Source organism: Tiliqua scincoides, chromosome 9, assembly GCF_035046505.1.
Source record: "Tiliqua scincoides isolate rTilSci1 chromosome 9, rTilSci1.hap2, whole genome shotgun sequence".
NCBI lineage: Eukaryota > Metazoa > Chordata > Lepidosauria > Squamata > Scincidae > Tiliqua > Tiliqua scincoides.
Window position 1 is genome coordinate 47,311,690 of NC_089829.1, and position 17,998 is coordinate 47,329,687.

Consider the following 17,998-nt stretch of genomic DNA (forward strand, 5'->3'; position numbering starts at 1 on the left):
TACATAGGAATCAGCTGTCAGCTTGGTTGCAATACTTAGGATTAACCCAAGAGCTCCTGGTGTTGAGGCAGCACCCCACATACCAGCCCCCCGCCTCGCCCTGCACTACCTCAGCTATTGCTCCTCCTCCTTCCTCTCCCTGGATTCAAGAAGAGAAACAGCACAGAAGGGAGGAGATAAGAGTGGTGGCTACAGTGACTCTTCCTGACTTTCTACTTCACTTTGTTCCTCTCTTCCTTTTGGAATCCAGGGAGAGAGAGGCAGAGGAGCAGTGGAGGCAGGCAGGCAGGCAGGCAGGCAGGCGGATAGAGGAGAGGGCTGCAGAGCATTTGAGTTCCAGGTGATCTCTCTTATCTCCGGCCAAGTGAGGGAAAGAGTAGAAGATGATTGTCAAGAGGCTGTGGGCCAGTAAGCCCAGAACATTGCAAGAGAATTTAGAAAAGATAACTTTGGAGATACATTGTATGTGGCTCAAACCATTAGCAAGAACAGAGAGAAGACGGCAGTCTTTGGCCGACCAAAAAGGACTCGGATTGCATCGTAGCTGTTTGCAAAGTGCTTTGAAACTTCCAAATTGCACTTTTTGTCCACTTCAGTTCCTGCTGTGGTAAACTAGGAATGAAGCCTGTTCACCTGCCTTTCATGTTTGCTCCAGCACAGCATGTCCCTTTCATGACTGTTGCTGTTTCCTTAGAGCAGGGCTTTTCAGACTGGGGCGTCACAACGCCCCAGCCTGTGGGCCCTGGCCTCTGCCCCCTGAAGGGGCACCGGCAGCCTGGAGGCAGGGAGGAGGCAGCGATGCAATCCCCAGGATCGCGCCGCTCAGGGGGCTGCAGGGGCTTGGGTGCACTTATCCAAACCTCCTGCAGCCTCCCAGGGTTGCCCTAAAGCAGAAGTGGAGCGCAATTGCTCCGCTTTCACTTTCACTGCTGGGGGGAGCCCTGCTGAAGGTCGTGCTGGGCTCCCCGCACTCCTGGGAGGCTGCAGGAGGCTTGGGTAAGTACACCCAAGCCCCTGCAGCCCCCTGAGCGGTGCGATCCTTGGGATTGCGCCGCTGCCTTCCCCCCGCCCCTGCTGCCTTCCCCCCGCAAGCACTTACAGTGGCTCAAACTCTCCATGAGAGTTTGAAAACCACTGCCTTAGAGGATTGGTTCGGTGCCACCACTCCGAGCACTTTCTTTTTTCTCTTTGGCCAGCCGTCACCTGCCCTTAAGATAACACCTGTCACAAAGGGGCAGATTGGCAACCCCCCTCCCCCCATTCAGCTCTTCCTCCCAATCCCGATACTAAATAACCCCTGGATTTCAGCTTTAATAAACCAGCTGAGTGTGCACTTTAATTGAACTTGGATGCAGTACAGTAAGCTTTGGAATTTGGATCCCAAGAGGACTCCTCCTGCTGGATGCGACTGCCGTTTTAATGAGTGTGTTGCATAACTGTCTTTCCAGAGAGCTCAGGGTGGCTAATGTTATTTGAAAACAGGAAAAATATATGGATGCAAAGCACTGCATACAACCAGTCTGGGTGCTCTCTGCCAGTTATTAAAAACTGACTTATAGCCCTAACCTAACCAGCTTTCCAGCACTGATGCAGCTGCAGTGCAGCCCTAAGGGAACAAGTGTTCCCTTCCCTTGTGGAGGCCTCCATGACTGCCCCCCCTCCAGAGAATGTAGTGCACAACCAGTATACAAGCTGTTGGTACAGCTGCATGGGTGCTGGAAAGTTTGTTAGGACTGGGCTCTTAAATGAGCTTTGCAGTCCAGTCCTATGACTTTTCCTTTGGAAATAAGCCCAGTTGAATTCATTGGCACTTTTTTCTCACCAAGCAAGTACATACATAGAATTTAAGCTTCAATCTGTTGAAACCATTAGTTGATCATGGGCTGAATTTAAGTCTTGCTTCTTGTTTTCAATTTCTTGTGGCTACAGTAGACAGTGAAATCAAATCTTTATCTTGTCAATTCCATCCGGCGGCAAGAGATTATTATGGCTTATTAAACACGACCATGCCCTTCCTTGAAATTTTGTTCAGTCTCACCCTTCTATCAGTAGCCTCTGAGAGACATCTGTAATACCCAGATTTTAGTAGCTGATGAAAAGCTAGATGATTAACCAACTCTAGAATATTATGATTCACTCTCTTTGATTCACAGCTGGCAGCATTTCTGTTTAAAAAAACTAATGCAGTTTACTCAGAGAAACCCTTGCCAGGGCCTCTGAGAGGGATTTTATCCGGGGGTACAAAGTTTCTTTTGGGCCCCTTCTCAAAGGGGGAGAGGGCAAAGGAGCCAGGCAGGCAGGCATGTAAACAGAGTCTCCTCTAGAACATGTGCTGTTTCCTCAGCAGAAAGGTTGATATGGAAAGAATTCCTTGAAGATGAAAAATAGGAAATGGCAGGGAACGAAAGTGGCCTATAGTGCAATTCTGTCAATATCTACTCAGAAGTAAACTCATTGAGTTCAATGGGTTGAAAACTCAATTGAGTTGCAACAAATGCAGAAGCTAGTAGCATTGGTGGGAAGGCCTGCGCCGTCCTACAAGTGTCAGTGCACAGTGTATGCTATCCCCCTTCCCAGGCTGGATCTGCCAACACAGTGTGAACTTGCACCAGCAATTTAACTGGCACAGTTCCAAATTGCCCCATTGAGGCACTGAGGCTGGGGCTTACCCCGGGGTAAAGGGGCAAATATCCCCTTGCCTTGAGGAGCGCACAACATTCCGACATCCCCCATAGGATACAGCAAAGCCTGCCTTGGCACAACTCCAGTGGCATTGGGGAGGTTGGAGGGGGTTGGGCTGCCCATCTAGTAAAAAACTTCAGTATATTGGATGAGCATTCAGAGGAAATAGTTGATCTTGCTTTGTGTTAGCTGCTCTGATTGTAATTTCATAGTCCAGATCCATGCTGGACCAGAGTGAGAATATTCTTACGTTCTGTACTGATTACTCCTGTACACTGCACCGGTGATGCTGTAGTTACAGAACAGTCAAAGTGACTTTGATTGGGAGATGCAAATGGTTTCTCTGCCACAAACCTGGAGTAGAGAGGAAGTCATTTCACCTTTTGTTTCCCGTGCTCTGTTAGTGGGGGAGTATGTCAGAAATATGGCTGCCTCCCTCATCAAACTGCAACTTAAAAAAAAAAAAAGTATCTTTGTTGCCAGTCATAACTGGAGGGTCCCTTCTCTGTTGGAAGCACAACTGGTTTACTTCAGAGATGCTCCCAAGTCAAGAAAATTACTGCAGTGCCCAAGAGTCTACCTTTGCAAGGGCGATCAGACCAGTGAGGACAGAATAGTTAAATGGGGAGGAATGGTGGAGGTTTCGTTTACTTATTTGGCTTTCCTTGAAAGACACATCCATGCTAGTCAAGAATTGAGTAAATGATTAAAGTGTGTGAAAGGAGAGAAAATTCGGGGAAATCCTTAGAATGGCACATGGATCCTCCACAAAAAAAGCTCTTCAGATCTTTTCCATTGGTAGACACTGCCAGCACAAATGGGGGGACAGGCTGTTGCTTGCAGGTTGTGTTTCACAGTATTGCATACTTGCACTCTGCTTCTGCAGAGACGTTCCAGAGCTGCTGCATTATCTGACCTCTGGCTTCTTTGGAAGCAGTGATCACTGGAGGCTGGTGGTGCCCTTGTCTGTCGTATTTGCTTAATTTACAAATACGCAGGTGTGAGCATTGGGCTGGAGATTGTGCTCTCACTAACAATAGTAGGGTACAATCTCCCACTGGCAGCTTTGAACCCCCAAAAGTGCCTTGGCCTTAGGCTGGCTGTCTCCTTTCTGTGCCAACCTCAAGTCTCTCACAGGTTGAATCTTATCCCTCACCTCACTTGGAATCTACACTGCCCAGAAACTGCCAGCCATGCTGTCTTTGCCTGTTTCCCTGACCACCTCTGAGAGGACAAGGAGAATGGGTCACCTTCCACTCTCATAAGAACATAAGAACAGCCCCACCGGATCAGGCCAAAGGCCCATCTAGTCCAGCTTCCTGTATCTCACAGCGGCCCACCAAATGCCCCAGGGAGCACACCAGACAACAAGAGACCTGCAAGGCCTCCTGGGAATTGTAGTTAAGAACATAAGAACAGCCCCACTGGATCAGGCCATAGGCCCATCTAGTCCAGCTTCCTGTATCTCACAGCAGCCCACCAAAAGCCCCAGGGAGCACACCAGATAACAAGAGACCTGCATCCTGGTGCCCTCCCCTGCATCTGGCATTCTGACATAGCCCATTTCTAAAATCAGGAGGTTGCGCATACACATCATGGCTTGTACCCCATAATGGATTTTTCCTCCAGAAACTTGTCCAATCGCCTTTTAAAGGCATCCAGGCCAGATGCCATCACCACATCCTGTGGCAAGGAGTTCCACAGACCAACGCTGAGTAAAGAAATATTTTCTTTTGTCTGTTCTAACTCTCCCATCACTCAATTTTAGTGGATGTCCCCTGTATCTGGTGTTATGTGAGAGTGTAAAGAGCATCTCTCTATCCACTCTGTTCATCCCCTGCATAATTTTGTATGTCTCAATCATGTCCCCCCTCAGGCGCCTCTTTTCTAGGCCGAAGAGGCCCAAACGCCATAGCCTTTCCTTGTAAGGAAGGTGCCCCAGCTCAGTAATCATCTTAGTCACTCTCTTTTGCACCTTTTCCATTTCCACTATGTCTTTTTTGAGATGCGGCGACCAGAACGGGACACAATACTCCAGGTGTAGCCTTACCATCGATTTGTACAACAGCATTATAATATTAGCCGTTTTGTTCTCAATACCTCTTCTAATGATCCAAAGCATAGAATTGGCCTTCTTTATTGCCGCCGTACATTGAGTCAACACTTTCATCGACCTGTCCACCACCACCCCAAGATCTCTCTCCTGATCTCTCACAGACAGCTCAGAACCCATCAGCCTATAGGTGAAGTTTTGATTTTTTGCCCCAATGTGCATGACCTTACACTTACTGACAATGAAGCGCATCTGCCATTTTGCTGCCCATTCTGCCAGTCTGGAGAGATCCTTCTGGAGCTCCTCACAATCACTTCTGGTCTTCAAAAAGTTTGGTGTCGTCTGCAAACTTTGCAACCCCACTGCTCAACCCTGTCTCCAGGTCATTTATGAAGAGGTTGAAAAGCACCGGTCCCAGGACAGATCCTTGGGGCACACCGCTTTTCACTTCTCTCCATTCTTTCCATTCACTTCTCTCACACTCTGCCCCTCCTCTCAGATCCCTGATGTGACTTTTTTTTTTCCAAGTAACAACTGAGTCTTTCCTTTGCAGAATCCTTGTGCTTTTTGATAATCCACCTGTGATATGTTTAACAAAATTCTTGACCCCTGTTGGCCATTGGAGATCATTTTAATTTTTATAAAATGGAGAAAAACAAGGGAATAAAAGACCAGCCTACACAGTGGCAGATCCCATTACAACTGCCAGGGTCTAGCCAAAGTACCCTGCTTCACATCCTCCAGCCCCACAGTGTCTTCATCCTGTTACATAAGAACATAAGAACAGCCCCACTGGATCAGGAAATAGGCCCATCTAGTTCAGCTTCCTGTATCTCACAGTGGCTCACCAAATGCCCCAGGGAGCACACCAGATAACAAGAGACCTGCAAGGCCTCCTGGGAATTGTAGTTAAGAACATAAGGACAGCCCCACTGGATCAGGCCATAGGCCCATCTAGTCCAGCTTCCTGTATCTCACAGCGGCCCACCAAATGCCCCAGGGAGCACACCAGATAACAAGAGACCTCATTCTGGTGCCCTCCCTTGCATCTGGCATTCTGATTTTGGCAACACGGTGCCATTTCTTTGCTAGTATAGGCTGACGGGTTCCAGACTTTCGCAAATGTCCTTGACAGCTCTGCATCCTGCTCCAGAGAACTTCCTCCACTCTGTCATGACATTCAGAGCTCTGGAGTTTCCTTCAGAGTTCTGCTGATGGCCTTTGCTCAGCACCTTCTGAGTGATAGCTGGGCTGTCCTGCAAGTCGGCAAGATCCTGGCCTTTGTTCTCTTCCGTGTAGATATTTCATAGGCAACTGTTGCCTTGGCGACTCCAGGGCTCTGGTGATCTTTGTACTCTTCTTAGAACTTGACACATTGCTGTGCAATGGGGAGAGTGTCTCAAACTGTTTGTCGAGAGCTTCCCAGAGTTCCTGCTCTTTTTCCCACAGCAGCAGCTGTGCTTCTTCCTGTGCTTGTCCTGCTGAAGTTTCTCCTTTCTTCAGAGTTAGCAAGCCTTTCGGCTTTCTCCTCCAGTAGGGTCAGGTTTTTCTGCATCTGTATGGAAGCAGACATTAGCAGCAGCATCTGAGAATCAAGCAATCCTATCACATCATCCGGGGTCTGCTCCTTCCTCTTTGGGCGACTTTTTTTCGTTAGTAGCAGAAGTTTCTCGGTCAGGCTGTGCAATTTCCAGACCCTCCAGAATAGTGGATTGCAAGCTCCCACGGACAGTTTCTACAGGCTTCTTGCATTTCTGTGCCTGAAGGAATAGCCTCTTTGTTAGAGAGGTTCCCTTTTGCAGTCCTTTTGCCTTGGTAGTGTCTTTCTCAGCAGTTTTTTTGTCAGGTTGAATGCAACGAGATGGCTCAATTCTCCCTGCCTTCTGCTTCGGCCTGACAGCAGCACTACCTCAGCCCCACTGTACTGCCCGCCTGTGGCTCCTTTTCTGCCATTTAGACTCGCAGAGAAGACCCCAGATGCTACCCTCCCTGCTGTTATAGACGTGCGGACCCGTGGAGATAGATAAGGACTGTCAGTTTGCCCCTGAATTCTTAGTGTTATACAAAGTGCTGTAAAAGACAACTGTCTAGCAATCCTGACTGCCAGCCTGTTACAACACAGTTCTACAAATTTCAGTGGAACTGTATTAAAAGACTGTTTGAAAGAAGGACACTAATAATAATTATTATTGACCCAAATGACACTTGTACCTATGAATCAACATCAGCAGCATGATTAGAGGGTCTAACAAAATCACCCATTATATCAATCACCCATTATATAAACTAAGTAATTGTACATACCATGAACCCTTGATTTAACAGGCAATTCAGGCATGGGGTGTCCATTAAAACTGAAAGTCCATTCACTCAGAATGCATTTATGATTGTGCGCATGAGCAAAACATACATGATGAATTTTTAAAGAAGTAGACCACATGTGTTTTATCTCAGATAAAATGTTGATTAGTCTTTTACATTAACCCATTTTTGCCTGGCACTCAGGTGTAAACATTTTATCCCTGTTGCATATATGCAACGTTGGGCAAAAATGGTTTAAGAAAAGAAAGTTTTCTTCTTCCTGTATCTGAGGAAAAGAATGGACTTAAATTTGACACACACGCAAGTGCACACACAGATACGCAGAATGACTGGATGAAAATTTTGGCTTCTGTGAACATTATAAGATTCACCTTCTTTTGGGAGATCAGTACCAATTGATGCATTGAAGTGTGAAATGGCAGAACAGGAGTGTGTGTGAGAGAGATGTGGTGATGGCATCTGGCCTGGATGCCTTTAAAGGGGGATTGGACAAGTTTCTGGAGGAAAAATCCATTACAGGTTACAAGCCATGATGTGCATGTACAACCTCCTGATTTTAGAAATGGGCTATGTCAGAATGCCAGATGCAAGGGAGGGCACCAGGATGCGGGTCTCTTGTTATCTGGTGTGCTCCCTGGGGCTTTTGGTGGGCTGCTGTGAGATACAGGACTAGATGGGCCTGTGGCCTGATCCAGTGTGGCTGTTCTTATGTTCTTATCTTATGTTCTTATGAGAGAGAGGGAGAATTTAAATTGACCTTGTCAATCAGGGCCTGAGCAGAGCATATGGTTGCTTCACCTGTTACAAAAGATAAGGGTTTGATTTCATACCCAGATGAAATTGCCAGTTTTGCTCCATGATGTAATTCTCTGATAGTGGTGTTCTTAATGCTAAAGAGAATTTTTTTTTTTTTTTTGGTAATTTAAAAATAAAAAAAGCCTGGAGATTAGTCTGTCTGCCAGCCCAAGTCTACCTGCCCTGCCACCGTGATATTTGGTCACTTTTGGAATTGCCAAGGGGTCAAGTGCTTCCTTGCCAGGAAAGGCTAAAGTCATTGGGAATTTAATTTAGGGGGGAAGTAGTGGTGGGGCAGGCATGATAGAGATTTCTGCACGTAGAAGCAGTGTTGAAAAGCTCAGTGAGAAATTATTGGCCATCTCTCGCTTCAGGCTAGAACTCAAGGGGACACGCAGTCCAATCTTATACTTCCTGCTGTAAAGCAGCCAATGCTAGTCATTGGCACCACTTGGCACACTGCTGGCAATGCTAGTGGAAAGGCCTGCTCCTGCTCTTCCCGGTGCTTCTGCTGCTGATGAAGGTGAGTCAGCAAGAGAGGCAGGACGAGGTGGCCGGAGGGTGGAATAGGGGCAGGGATGGACAGGTGGATCCGTCCTGGGAGGGGGCAGGATCAGCGATGCTCACAGACCCGCTATCCCAACCCCCTTCCTGGACCCAATCCTGTGGCATGATACACACAGACCTGCTCTAGCTATACAGCTGTCACAGGTCTGAGTAGATCCCCCTGCACTGTGGAGGCCCACCCCACGTAACCTTTACCCACAGGAGACCTCCCCAACTGCTCCCCCCCCCGCCATAGGATGCAGCAGTCATCGTTTTGGGATTGCTGTATCGACAGGAGGTGAAATGAACAGGATTGGACTGTTAATTAAGTTGGCTGGAAGGAGCAGCAAAACAAAGTACTTCACAAAATGCATAAATTTAACATGATGAATTCATTACTAGATGCCGGCAAAATTCATTCATCCAGGGCTTCAAAGTCTCATAAGACAGGCTGAGCATTACAAGCCCCAGATTCTTCTCCAATCAAATCAAAACATGAAATGGAGAAGAATTCCCAGTTTACCCCAACCTGCAAACTCCTTTTTAACACCATCTTGATGGGTAGCTAGCGGTGTCCTTCCCTGGCTCCTGAAGTGGCAGTGCACTGGGTTCCTGGTGGAGTTGGGAAACGTAACGTTTGAACGCTGGGTACCAAGTGAAATAAACAGGTTGCAGGTTCAGGAGAGGCAGGGGAATGTAATTTATCACATAACGCATACTGAATGTGTGGTCTTCAAATGTGCTGCTAGTCAGTGGTTTAGATGGTCTTACAGGGGGATTATATCAATAAATGGAGGCTGGGCCTGTCGATGGATATTACCTGTAATGGCTATATTATTATTATCTTGCATATCACAGCTGCCCATTCTTTAGCTGGACTTGGCATTCATTACTAGTTGGGCCCTAGGATGTCGTAATGTATTTACAAATAATGTGTGCTGAACCAAGCAGAGCCTGAAGATGCTGTCGAGGCTGAACTCTTATGTGCAAAGCAAGGACTTTCTCACTCAGCTAAGCCCCCTCCCCATAGCGTCAGCTATCATGGCTACAGGAAGAGAGAGCGAGTGGTTGGGCGGGAGACCGAAGAATACCTCCAAAGCAGAAGACTCGGGCTGGATCAAGCCCTGACTACTTTCAAATACTGCAGTCCCATGCCTTGGAGAAAATCCTGGTGACCATGCTGCCAAACCCACCTGAGGTCAGAACACAGCCTGCTTCTAGGACCTGATCCAGTTGTTGAAAACTTTTGCAGTAGACCATCCCAAAGAACTCTTGTTGGATTCAAGTCTAGCCATCTGATCTTTTTTTCCAGATGCGTAGGTCTCGGAGAACAGGAATGTGTAGGTGGGTGGGGAGAGAATGGGCTACCTTCCTGGCCCCAGTGGCTCATGACTGAGGCACCAAAGCAGAAATTGCACACGTTCCATTGCAGCAGGCTGGTAATAAAACACTTCCTAACGGATATTGCTGCCCTGGATCTCTTTGCACTGCTTGCTACTTCTCTCTTAATCTGTTTCTCATCGTCTTGTACCTTCTCACCCTGGTACATTCTTAGCTTGATCATCCAAAAAAGAAATGGTTCTCTAACTGATCCAAGTTTAAAAATAACTCAGTGGGCACCATTGACTGATTACACATCTAATTTTATAGAAGTACAGTTTAAAAATTTGCTTGATTAGAATTTAAGTACACTAATTTTTCATTAGATTTGAGTTTAAATAGGTGTTGTTTTTTCTTATTAGCAGATGTATAACTAAATGCTCATTAGCAAGGGCTTTACATTCCTTTGGATGACCTTTCCTTTTGAACCCTCCTACCTCTCTGAACCCCACCCCTGTGGAAGGCTGGCCTGTTCCATCTGGGCCGCCACAGTTCTGGACGGGCCTGGCAATGACACCATTGCTGGTTGCGCAGGGAACTCTTCAGTTGGCAAAACAGGGCAGGTCCCCCACGTATGTCTGCTAGCTCCAAGACAGTCCTAGCCTCCAAGATGTCTACGTGAGGCCAAATGTGGTGCTCATCTCAGGCAATGGATTGAAACAGGTTGACTGCCTCTGCCTCCTCTTCCTCCCTATTTTCTGGACTTGAAAAGGAAGAGGGGAAATGGAGTAGCAGGAGAGAGGAGAGGGTTTCTAGAGTGTTCGCTACTTTTGTCTCCTCCATAATTTGTCCATAATTTTTGGAAGTCAAGGAGAAGGAACAGGAGGGGTGGTGGTGGAGATACCGATTATTGATAGGACTACAGACTTTTAGGTCTTGGAGCCTTCTGCAAAAGTGTGGGGTGAACAAATTCATGTTTCGTGGGTCAGCCAGGTAGAACTGCCAGCTTGTCAACTGAAGAATTGACTTGTGAGTTTTGCATTTTTCTCCAAGTGTTAGCTCTCTCTCTCTCTCTCTCTCTCTCTCTCTCTCTCTCTCTCTCTCTCTCTCTCATTTACTTTTAGTTTGGTAGGCTACGTTGGCCAGCAGAAATGGTACAAAAGTACTTCCATCGTTGTTTCAACTGTTGGCATGTACTCCCAACTGTCGTTTCTCCTCACATCTTCTTCCTCCTCCTCTGAGTGAATTGACAAGTTAAGAGATAATGTTCCCAATTATTTCTGCATTACGGTGGAGGGGAAGGACAGTCACCCACACAGGTGGAGTAACACTGGTGAATCATCCCTGCTTGGTGCAGATATATCTGAGAAAATGTAAGGGTAAGTGCGGATAGGATTGCAGCCTAGGATTGTTAAAATTTTTCCTGCTTAATGAAGTCACTTCTGGTCATGTCATCACTTCTGCTGGGTCCTGACAGCTTCTCGTTCTTAAAAGCGGGTCCCGGTGCTAAATGTGTGAGAACCGCTGCTACTGAGGAATTTTGGCCTACTGAGGCCTCCTCATGGAAGGGAACATTTGTTGCCTTGCCCCGGAATAAGCCCTGGCAGCCACCATGCGCCAACTTGATCACCGGTGCAAGTCCTCGTTGACCAGTGACAGTATATCAGACTCAGGAAAGGGGTTAGGATTTGTCAGGCTCTGCAGCTGCCGAATCCATCTTCTTCCTGGACCTGATCTGCCCTCCTCCCCGTTCCACCCCATCCTTACTCCCTCCTGATTCCTGCAGCGCTTTACCTGATCCAGCAGGCATCTGGTGTCTGTCTTCATGTGGACCCAGTGTACTGGAAGATCAGAAGATCAGCAGGTGGATGATGTGGTGTTGACAGCGATCCCATGTTTTGACAGCTGGTTGACAACTCTGGGAAGGGCAGGGCTGGCTCCACAGCTGTAATCAAGGCCTATGGAGGCTCTGATGGACACCTGAGCTTCCTTTGACCTTGATGGGACTTTGAATGGACATGGACTGAAGAGGTGGCTCACCTGAGCCTAATTTGGACTTAAGGTAGCTCACAGCTGAGCTGCATTTTGGATTATGGGACATCCAAGGATAAAAGGCAGCTTCAGAAAGAGCCCAGAGCTACCTGACCTAGACCTACAGGACCCCAGACCTATGGGACACGGGTGGGCCAGGACCTACAGGAGAAGGGGACTGCCAGGACTCTGCTGGAGAGGATACAGAGGAAGGATTGGACTGCAGAAGACTGGACTGGACTGTGCTTTGGAGACTGGATTGGACTTGGACTGGAGGCTTTGGATCTTTACCCACTGAGTTAAGTGGAGTTTTGGGGAGGGAAAGCCTCTGGACAAGAGGAATGCAAGGAGCATCAGTGTTTGTGGCAATAAATTTCCTTCATCGGTATAGATAAGGTGTTCTGAGTTCATTCCGTTGCACACCAAAGCTGTTGTTTCTAGAGATAAGGACGTGTTAGTTAGCCAAAAAAGCGGGCATTAGAAGGGAGTTGGAAAATTGGCTAGGACACCCGGCCACTTGCCATGGCAGTCGGGCTAGGCGTGCTGGTGCTGTTGTGTTTGTGACTGTCATAAAGTGCTTACACTGGTGGGACACACATTCCCCCAGTGTAAATGGCCGATGTGCTTGGGCTGTCAGTTTTCCTTTTCATGCCTTTATCAGAGCAGGAAGCTCACAGTGTCGCTGCTTAGGGTAGAGGGAGGGATTGGCTTGCCTCCTGCTCTGCTTCATCCTTGTGGGATAAGAACATAACATAAGAACAACCCCACTGGATCAGGCCATAGGCCCATCTAGTCCAGCTTCCTGTATCTCACAGCGGCCCACCAAATGCCCCAGGGAGCACACCAGATAACAAGAGACCTCATCCTGGTGCCCTCCCTTGCATCTGACATAGCCCATTTCTAAAATCAGGAGGTGGCACATGCACATCACGGCTTCTAACCCGTAATGGATTTTTCCTCCAGAAACTTGTCCAATCCCCTTTTAAAGGCATCCAGGCCAGATGCCATCACCACATCCTGTGGCAAGGAGTTCCACTTTGGGATCCACTTTGACTTGGGATTGTGATAAGTCAAACTTTGTTTTCCAGGTTTTGAGGAAAAAATAGTTTGGTTTTCTGAGTCAACTTCTAAGCCTGCCTCACTCAAATTCTTGCCAGTTAGCAATTCAGCTGCAGGGATGGCCTCTCCACAAGTCCTTTTGGCTGATTGGTGGGAGGCAGCGGCTTAGTGCTGGGGGTGCTTCTACCCCCTCCCCCCGCCGCGCCTTCATTGGCTTCCATCTCTGCCAGCAACCACCTGGCCTGCTCCTGCCCTGAACCTCCTACAGCCTGGAGCACTGAGATACTTTCTGCTCTTCCTGTGCCTGCCATTTCCAAAAGGCAGAGTGGAAGTGGGTGGGAGGAAGAGAGTGGGCAGGAGTGGCTCAGAATATCTTCCTAGATGCTTTGGGATATTGTCTTGGTCCCCACGTGTCATCTTCCTTGTGCTCTGCCTTTTTAAAAAGACAGGCAAGGAGGAAAAGGGATAATAAACCTGGGGACGGGGCAGGACAGTCCAGGCTGAGCAGTCACTGTTGGAGATGTAAATAGGGAAGGGGCAGATCTAGTGGCCGCTGCTATCAAGGGACTGCTTCGGACAGGGTGACAAAGCAGCTGCAGCAACTTGACACAGAGGAATAGAGAGATTCCCTATAGATCAAAATACAGACGGAGAGGGAAGGGTGCACATGGCTGAAAAAGGCAGTGGCAATGTGCTCTGTTAGGTAGAGGAAAGACAGGGTCTTCATCAAGCAGTATCTCTGGGATTTTAAAACTGTATTATTGAATTGCCTTTTTATTGGTTGTGAGCCACCTTGGGCAGCTTAGTTCTTAAAAGGAAAGGCGGCATGTGAATCTTTTAAATCAACAATTACCAAAAACCTTGGCTATTCAGTGCAACTGTAGGAAAATGCAATACTGCTCAAGTCAGCTCATTTTAACGATCTGGGTCTCATTCTGCGTGGAGAGTCTCCTGGAATGTATGCCATTAAAAGGAGAGAGAGGGAAAGAACCCATTGGATTTTGCCCCATGACCCACGTTTGAAACCCCTTGGAAAGAGACCGATGGCACTAGCATGTGCCTGTAAGCAGAACAAGACAGAAAGTGTGAGGCAGGAGCGTCACTGAAACGCAGCTGTTTTGATTCAGAGGCCGTGTTTTTCAAACTCTTCTGACTCACTTTGAAGTGCATCAATTAAGGCTTGATCTCTAGTCTTCGCTCAGGGCAACAGGCCCTCTCTCTCCGCGGCTGGGAGATGTGCCTTTTCTTTTCTAATCCTCATTAGAGAGATCAGGAGCAGCAGAAATGAATGAGACATTGTTACAGCAGGAGAATTTAATGGCCTTTCTATGAGTTCCAGGGACCAGGAAGAGAGATGCTCCCTCTCCCCTCCTCCCCAGCCGCACGCACAGCCTTTGAAAAACTGTTCGATTAGCAGAATATGACTTATTAAAGAAATATCTTTCTAACATGGTCAGAAAGCTGTGTATGGCTGAAAGCCTTAATTGGTTGTAGCCCAACTGACCTTGCTGTCCTTGAGTGACAGCAGTCTGCAAAGGGTTCCGTGAAACATTTATGGAGCTGCTGCCTCATTTAAGATCTCAGGTACTGCCAGCCAATGGCATAACATTGGAGCAGGTCTCAGACTAGAAGCCACGGGAAAATGAAGGGCACATGCCAAAGCTGCTGTGACAGAGCCCATTCCAGGCAGTCGGGTTGGCTTAACAAGAAAATTCAGCAGCAGAAATTATGATATGAAACAAAGCTAAGAACTTTCCATGTCTTTACTAAGGTCTGAAATGAGTTTGGGGGCTCTGCCAGCTTTTTTGGAGAAGATGATTCACGAGGTTGGTACCATCACAGAAAAGACCGCTTCTAGTAGAGTCTCACTGAGTAACAGTTTTTAGGAATTCACTTGAGGTGGTCAAGTTCCCCCACCTCCATTCTAAACACTCTTATGAATGATTTGCGAACCATTAACTGACTGCATATGTTTGTCTTCATCGGCACTCAGTGGTAACATTGACTTTGGGATAACGTTATTTGGTTCACTATTTAATCCCTGATTGACTGGGATCACTGGTGTAACTAATCTAAAAAGCTTTGTCCTCACTGTCAATTGTATGTATTTGCTCTTAATGGGCAGAATAAAGGACAGGAGTTCTGGTCTAGAGGGTAGAGCCTCCGTTAGCCCGAAGATAACATCAGAAGGTCACCAATTCGAGGACACCGGCAGCTCCCTGAACGGCTGAGAATGGCGAGACCTTGAAGCAGCTGACAAGCCGAGCTGAGTGATTCCGCCTGCTCTTGGTGTGAGCAAGAAGCGTCTTGGCTGCCCTCCATGTGAGAGATGGAGCTGCTTGTCAGCCTGCTGGGAGAACTGGAGGCCAGAAGTGAGACCAAACCAGGAGGATCCATTCTGAAATGTTGGTTCTTGAAAGAAAGAACCTCTAGGATTGTAAGAATCCCCTTGAGGGATTTAGAAACGCCTGCCTATGTAAACCACCTTGAATAAAGTCAGAGGAGTAATCCGATGACCAGAAAGGCGGTATGTAAATACCTAGTTGTTGTTGTTGTTGTTGTTAATGACAAAGGGCACAATCCTAACCCACTTCCAGCACCAACATAAGGACAATGCAACTCACAGGTAAGGAAACAAACATTCCTTTTGTGTGCCCCCCCCCCAACTGCAGGATGTAGCATACGTCCCATTGGCACAGCTATGCCAGTGCTCGAAAGGGGGTTAGGATTTGGGCCACAATCACTTAGCCAAATTTAATTAGCTAGGTAGTTAATAGGATGATGTCATTATGCTATGTGATCCCTGATTGGCTAGAATCATCCACATAACTGATGCATGAAGGTAAAAGAAATGGTAACCAGGGGGGATAAAGGACAGTACCACAACAGCTGTAGTAAGGGGAAATGGTTGTGCCAAACAGGATTGAAAGTGGTGAACGACACAGTTTGAAACTATTTTTCACCCATATTTGTTACTTTCGGTCTGAAAACTGGGGAATATTTGGTGCAAACTTAATCGTACTCCAATTAAGGCTGCAATCCTATACACCAGTAGTTCTCAAACCGTTTAGCACTGGGACCCACTTTTTAGTGATGATCTTTTCAGGACCCACCAGATGTTGTTAACCTGGAAGTGATGTCATAGCTGGAAATGACATCACTAAACAGGATTTTTTTAACAATCCTAGGCTGCAATCTATCCACACTTACCCAAGACTAAGCCCCATTGACTCTCATTATTACATAAAAGCATAGACAGAGTAGCCTGTTCAAAGTACAGATGTATTGTATTTGCCCTAATGCAGTCAGGGTAGCATCAAGTCTAATAGATTAAAAATAAAATATTGAAATGAATGGAGACCCACCTGGAATTGGCTCGCAACCCACCCAGAAGGTCCCAACCCACAGTTTGAGAAACATGGGCTTATCCTGTGCTTATCCCTGTTGAGGGGTTTAAGTTGATTATGGGATTTTGTGATAGTTTATTAATACATTACAAATAAAACACGCATTGAAATGAATGGGGTCCCACCTGTAATTGGCTCATGACCCACCTGGTGGGTCCGGTCCCACTCTATACACTGCTATGCACACTTTCCTGGGAGTAAGCCCCATTGGACACAGTGGAACTGAGCAGACATGCATAGGCTTGTGCTCTAGTCTAAATGGTTTAAAAATGTGACACTTTCTGAAAGTTGAAAGTGCAGACGAAAGGGCTTGCATTGTCTTCGAAGAATCAGTAACCAGCTTCAAACCCTGGTTTCAAGAGAGAAACCTGGTTCATCTTACTCATGATTAATATTGATGCTGTGTTACACTTCACTAAACTTATGTGGGGCAGAGGACATTTTCACTCCAGAAGGAGGATCACTAGGGGAGAGAACACACAATCCTACGCAACTTCTGATTAGTTAAATAACTGAAATTGTACCATTGTTATACGTTTATTTGGCTTTATTGTATAAAGTCAGTTATCTTTTGAAGAAAATAATAACTTGCCCATTATTTAAAGTAACACAAAATATTTTAAGGATTAAAAGTTTTATTATAAATCATTAGTCAATCATGAAATCAATCCTTCATTGACTCTGAGCTGATTCTCCATGTTCATGAGCGGTATACATCTGAGACCCAGTTGCTGGGGCCATACAGCAATACATATGGAATTTTCATGTCCTCTTGGTAACATTTGGCTTTCAGCATACCATTTTAGAAAGTTGGATGCTAAACTTGTTGGATCCTTGGAGTGATTTAGGAGGATAGGTGTTTGGTAGGAAGTGGTTTCTCAGTCATGTTCAGCAGATATGCTGTTCAGGTGTTGGTCCTCAAAACTGACCAAGAGTTGACCAGCCATCTGCTTAAAACAATCGCCAGTAATGAAGAGCAGAGAGAACTGTGCAAGTTACAAAAAAACTCTCATTTTGTAAACATCCCCCGAATCCAACTTCTTCCAAAACATTAAAAGGATATGACTATAAATAGGAGAAGAATCTGAGGACTTTGAAAGTTCATTACAAGTCTCATTACAACTCTCCAAAATTCCTCTCCGAGCCTAACTCAAGAGAATTTGAAAACAGCTCCGGTTCTGATTCATGGCCCTTTGTGGTCTGGCCACTGTGAAGAGTATGTGTGTGTGCTTACTCCCTACTGCCTTCTGTGCTGTTGACCCTATTCAGAGATGAGTTGTAGCATTTGGCCTTTAGGAAGAGCTGGGCTATGTGGCTTAAGTGGAAGCAGAGGGCAGAATTCTTTGGAGAGAGTTGCAGGAAAGGGACTCCTGAAAATGGGGTATGTGACATTCACTCCTGGAGGCCTGTGAGGAGCAAGGAGGCCCTTGTTCCTGCCCAATCCAGTGACCATATAATGGACTGAAAAGGGAGACTGCTACTTCAGCAAGAACATTCTTGACTTCATGCAGTATTTGAACACAGTAAAATAATACATTCAACTTTCAGCATCTGATGTACTGAAAAATTGCCATATTCACAGGCCACTAAGCTTGGGGGCATTTCCACAACGGCAGAGAACGTAAATCGGGGCTGCATTTTTGCCATACTTACTAGCAGTGGCTTCAGTTTGGACAATGTGAGTGTTTTGTTTTATGATCCTTCTGTTCCTCTTCTTCTGCAGCCAGGAAATGGTGCTTCCAAAGTTGCCCTTGCCCTGATAGCGTCCACCTTGATGCCTAGA

At 46.7% G+C, this 17,998-nt stretch overlaps 1 protein-coding gene and 1 pseudogene across 1 annotated transcript in view; one reads left to right on the top strand and one right to left on the bottom strand.

The window, feature by feature from the left end:
- The window catches only part of NECAB2 (N-terminal EF-hand calcium binding protein 2), a 155,168-nt gene that overhangs the window by 18,706 nt on the left and 118,464 nt on the right, over positions 1 to 17,998 (top strand). The gene's annotated exons all lie outside the window — the stretch shown is intronic.
- Positions 115 to 6,688, bottom strand: LOC136660213 (HAUS augmin-like complex subunit 8; annotated as a pseudogene).